Source organism: Lagopus leucura, unplaced genomic scaffold, assembly GCF_019238085.1.
Source record: "Lagopus leucura isolate 7727_CA_CO unplaced genomic scaffold, USGS_WTPT01 34984-0_obj-0_obj, whole genome shotgun sequence".
In the NCBI taxonomy this organism is placed as follows: domain Eukaryota; kingdom Metazoa; phylum Chordata; class Aves; order Galliformes; family Phasianidae; genus Lagopus; species Lagopus leucura.
This window is the reverse complement of record NW_024968552.1, coordinates 22,335-28,046: the sequence shown is the minus strand read 5'-3', so window position 1 is coordinate 28,046 and position 5,712 is coordinate 22,335.

The following is a 5,712-nucleotide window of genomic DNA, read 5'->3' as shown; positions in this document are numbered from 1 at the left end:
TCCTCTGGTGCCGTGCCGGGAGATGCAGCAGCGCTCATCAGCCTGCAATTCCTTCCTCCCTCCCAGCAGCAGCTGCTCCTGCACTGACCTTCATTCACACTGGATGCCGTCCACTTCTAGCGCCAGCTGACCTGCAACACAGAGAAAGGAAATGTGGGATCAGACCAAATGCAGAAGCCCGAGGCTGTGCCACCACCACGTACTGCAGCCTTGGGAAGCCAGCTGCCACTGCAACCTTGGTCAGAATTAAAGCAGGCTCCGTAAGTTAAGTGTGACTTCTGAACTGAAGAAATTGCCACAGTCAGAAATAAATACTGAAATCGCTTACTGAACTGTAGGTGGTTACCTCTGAATTCTTTGGTTTTGGGAAAATATGGACTTGGAATTGAAGGGTACAAGAAAAACGAGGAGCAATTGGCAACTCAGGCAAACTGAGCAGCGCAGGGAAGATTGCTGCATTTCTTCTTCTCCTGGCCCAGAAAGGAATTTTCCTACCTTAAAATGAAAAGAGAAGAAGAGCCTCACAGAGTAGACACAATACAGTCTCACATCACGGGTAGAAGCTGGAGAGCTCTCGTGGCACAAAGCTCAGGGCTGCAGAAATTAAGGGTTGCTCTAAGCTTTAGAACAAGGTGAAAGACAAGGTTGAATGCGAAACATCGGCACTTCCTGCAGAGCACATCACACAGCTGTAGGCACCGCCTGAGGGGTAACATCAGAAAGGAAAACCTGACTATGTGAACTCAGGGACAAGCTGCTCTTCTTCTGGGCCTTTGTTCACAATGAGGATTTCCCTCAAGAGCGCCGCTTTCCGCTCAGGCTGCTGCTGTCTCCAGCTGTTGGTCACTTCCACTGCTGGACGCTGTGCCCACAGCTCATTCTGCTTTGGGCAAAGCCTGCTGGGTGAACTCCAAACCAAGCTCACAGCCACACTAAACATCTGCTGCCCCTTCCTTTACCGACCTGAGCTGCTTGTTCCTAACATTATCCAGCTTCCCTGCTTGCCCCTCACTTCCCCTACCTCAGCTGCTGTTTCTTCACTTCCCTGCCTTACCAGCTTTCCCCCCACTTTCCCAGAAGAGCTGCTGGCCCCTCTCGTTCCCTCCCCCAGCCGCTTCCCCCTAACTTACCGAGCTGAGCTCCTTGCCCCTCGCAACGCACTTCAGCACGTTTTCTCCCTTAGCTTCCTTCCTTAGTGGCTGTCCTCTAACTTACCTAGCTGTCCTGCTATCTGTGGTAACAAGGAGAACCTGGCACTCAATATGAGTGATCAGCAAGCCTCGTTTATTGATTACCAAAGATTCTCTTTTATACATGTCTTAATCCTCATACATAGCGCAAAAGCGAGCTCATCATTGGTGCTTAAAGCTGAATGCCAATCCCTCCCACCTTATGCCTGCTCCTCATTCCTTCAGTTATTGCTTCTGCTTCTTTGTATCCACCATGTCCTGCGTTTTCATAGCTGTCTTCGTGTTGCAGATCTCACTAACAGTATTCTTTTGCAAATAGAGATTAAAGGATATTAGTTTTATTCTTTTGGCCACACTTACACACAGCCGCGGGCCACAGCCGCTCTCAGAAGGACTGAAGGTAAGTGTGCAGCACGCGGCTCTGCGCTGCGATGCCTGGTGCCTCTGGGATGGGAGAGAGACAACGGTGGCTTCAAACTGCTGTGCAGGGTGTGAAGAGCAGTGCTGTGTGTTTTAGCCAGTCCCACACAGGGCTGGAAGGGCTTGTCCCACGCAGCACAGTGTGCTTTGAAAGGCTGAATTGAGGTAAACTGTTTTATCTTACCACAGATAATTCTGTTCTGTCATTACAGCAGTGCCTGAATAACTGAGTGGCAGTATGACATGAGAGTCGATTTTTCTGCATGCCAAATACCGAGTTGTATTGTTAATATGCAGCTTGGAAAGATATCTAACTGTTTTTTTTTTCCAATTCTTTAATGAATTTGGAGGCTAGATTCAAATGAACTTCCTTGAGTTTTAAAGTGAAATACTCTGGTAAAAAGATGAGCGCTGTCTCTCATATGAAGTCATTCTTGATCTGCTGGCTTTTTTTCATCAATTCTTATGTCTGGTGCTTTTCATTGCCTTGGAAGATGAAGAAGGAAATTGAATGCTGCCCCCCAGATCTTGTGAGCTTATATCACAGAATCACAGAATTGTAGAGGTTGGAAGGGACCTCCAGAGATCGAGTCCAACCCCTCTGCCAAAGCAGGTTCCCTACACCAAGTCGCACAGGTAGGCATCCAGGCAGGTCCTGAACAAGGTCTTGAATTGTGTGAAACCAATGAGGGCCCCACTGAAACCAATGAGGGCCCATTGAAACCAGTGAGGGCCCCATTGAAACCAGTGAGGGCCCCATTGAAACCAGTGAGGGCCCCATTGAAACCAATGGCCCCATTGAAACCAATGAGGGCCCACAGAATCACAGAATTGTGGGGGTTGGAAGGGACCTCCAGAGCTCATCGAGTCCAACCCCCTGCCAAAGCAGTTCCCTACAGCAGGTCGCACAGGTCGGCGTCCAGGCAGGTCTTGAACATCTCCAGAGGAGACTCCACCACCTCCCTGGGCAGCCTGTTCCATGTAAGGGCTGCCCTAACCCTAAAGATCTATAAGTATTTGTAAATGTGAGCGTGGTTAATTTGTCCTCCAGGACACAGACAGTGAGAGACCTTTGTTTCACACATCTATACAGCGAGCATGTAGGAAGAGGGCACTAGTAAAGGCAGCGAGTGCAGACGAAAAAAACCAAAGCATTAAGTGGTTTGATCATTGAAACTTGAAAAAAGGCCCAGCTGCTCAATGCTTTTGGTTTAATTAAAATAACTGCATACACATAAACGCAAGTTGAGTTTTGAAAGGTAGTTCTTGATGCAGCTATGGAGCAGCTGATTGCAGGCACTGAAAAAATGCTTTGCACGTGCGATTTCTTTTTTAGCCTCTTAGACTGCGGCGTCTTGGAAATGCACCGGATGTCCTGCTGCGGGTTTGTGTGCAAGATCATCTGCAAGATGATGACGACCTGCAAGATCATCCAGTCCAACCCCCCTCCCATTGCTATCAGTACCACCAGCACTAACCCACATCTCGCAGCTCCTCATCCAGGCGCCTCTTGAACGCTGCCAGGGACGGCGCCTCCACCACCTCCCTGGGCAGCCATTGCAGTGCCTGACCACTGAGAGAAAACGTTTCTCCTAATGTCCAACCTAAACCTCCTCTGGTACAACTTCTGGCCATTTCCTCAGCTCCTACTATTTGCCTGAGAGAAGAGGCCAGACCCTTTGACACCACAACCTCCCTTCATGCAGTTGTAAAGTGCAGTGAGGTCTCCCCTGAGCTCCTCTTCTCCATGCTGAACAATCCCAGCTCCCTCAGCCGCTCCTCGTAAGACTTGTGCTCCAGACCCCTCAACATTTCATTGCCCTTCTCTGCACACGTTCCAGGCCCTCAATGTCTTTCTTGTAGTGAGGAGCCCAAAACTGAACACAGCACTCGAGGTGTGGCCTCACCAGTGCTGAGAGTACAGGGGATGCTCACCTCCCTGCTCCTGCTTGCTGCACCATTTCTAATGCAGGCCAGGATGCTGTTGGCCCTTTTGGCCACCTGGGCACACTGCTGGCTCATGTTCAGCCGAGCATCAACCAACAGTCCCAGGTGTTTGAGGGCCACAAAGATGGTGAAGGGCCTGAAGCATCTCCCCTATGAAGAAAGGCTGAGTGAACTGGGTCTGTTCAGCCTTGAGAAAAGAAGACTGAGAGGGGACCTGATCCAGGTCTATAAGTATGTAAGGTGTGGGGGGCAGAATGGCGAGGCCAGACTCTTTTCAGTGTTGAGTGGAGACAGGACAAGGGGAAACGGCCGGAAACTGCAGCACAGGAAGTTCTGCACCAATGTGCGAAGGAACTTCTGTACAGTGAGGTGACGGAGCACTGGAACAGGCTGCCCAGGGAGGTGGGGGAGTCTCCTCCTCTGGAGATGTTCAAGACCTGCCTGGACGCCAACCTGTGTGACCTGGTATAGGGAACCTGATTTGGCAGGGGGTTGGACTCGATGAGCTCTGGAGGTCCCTTCCAAACCCTACAGTTCTGTGATTCTGTATGTTGGTGTTTGAGCTACGAGATGTGGTTTAGTAGCTTGTGGTACTGATAGGAATGGGAGAGGGTTGGACTGGATGATCTTGCAGGTCGTTTCCAACCTTATGATTCTGTGTGATTCTGTGTCCCTTTCCTCTTCACACTCACAGCCACTCATCCCCAAGCCTCTGTGCTGCATGGGGTTGTTGTGCCCAAATACAGGACCCGGCACTTGGCCTTGTTGAACCTTCACCTCGGCCCAGCGATCCAGCTGATCCAGATCCTCTGCAGGGCCTCCCTGCCCTCAGGCAGATCCACACCACCTCCCATCTCGGTGCCATCTGCAGACTCACTCAGGGTGCACTCAATGCCTTCATCTGAGTCATCAATGAAGATATTAAACAGGATGGGCCCCAACACCGACCCCTGGGGGACATCACTTGTAACAGGTCTCCAGCTGGATTTCACTCCACTGACCACCATTGAGCACAGCCCTCCAGCCAGTTCCTCATCCAACGGAGGGTAAAACTGCCCAAGCCATGGGCAGCCATTTTCCGCAGAAGGATACCATGAGAGACCGTGCCAAAGGCTGTGCTGAAGTCTAGGTAGGCTGCATCAACAGCCCTTCCCTCATCCACCAGCCTGGTCCCCCACCCGTACAAAGAGATGAGGTTGGTCAAACACTGCCTGCCTTTCATGAAGCCCTGCTGGCTGGGCCGGATCCCATGGATGTCGCGCACGAACCGTGAGATCTGTGCCAGCAGGATTTGTTCCATCGCCTTCCCTGGCACTGATGTCAGGCTGACAGGCCTGTAGTTCCCCGGATCCTCCTTACAGCCCTTCTTGTAGATGGGAGTCACATCAGCAAGCCTCCGATCCTCTGGGATCTCACCAGTCAACCAGGAGCGCTGGTAGATAGCCGAGAGCGGCTCAGCAATCACCGCTGCCAGCTCCCTCAGCACCCTAGGATGAAGCTCTTCCCCTCTGCAGGGTGCCGTCAGGATGCTCCTGGGGATGTCTGCTACCAACAGGGGCATGCAGCGCTCCCTACCTGGAAGGCGAGCACAAAGATCACAGGATCATTAAGGTCCTCCTCCTCCTCCAAGCTCATCCAGCCCTACTGTCCCCCTGCCATCAATATTTGCAGTGCTGTCAGTCATTCCTTCCGCCTACCCTGGAAAACTCTCCTGTAGAGCCTGCTTGCTTGCCCTGGGTGAATTTGGAAGGATCAACATTAGAAGCCAACAGAGAGCCTGGCCAGCAGGCAGGGATAATAGCACAAACAAGCTGTTTGAAGCCCAAAATTCTGATGATGAAACACTAGATGATTAGCAAAGTGATTTTACCCCGTCTGCAACAAATGCACTCGTTTGCACGAAGAGTGCTGTGGACGTAGACGAGCTGGAACAAAAGCACAGAGACAGGGCAGTTCTCCTCTTTGAAGTAGAGATGGTAATTAGTTTGCATTTCTGTACGTGATGGCTTTAAAATGCTGAACACTGAGCGAGTGTAACTCCTCTGCAGGGTTCCACCTCTTGTGTGACACACAAACTGTTGGATCTCCTTTAGATCAACAGGATTTTCTTGCTGTCTTTATGCCTGCATCATCCCCTCCCCCCCCATGAAACCGC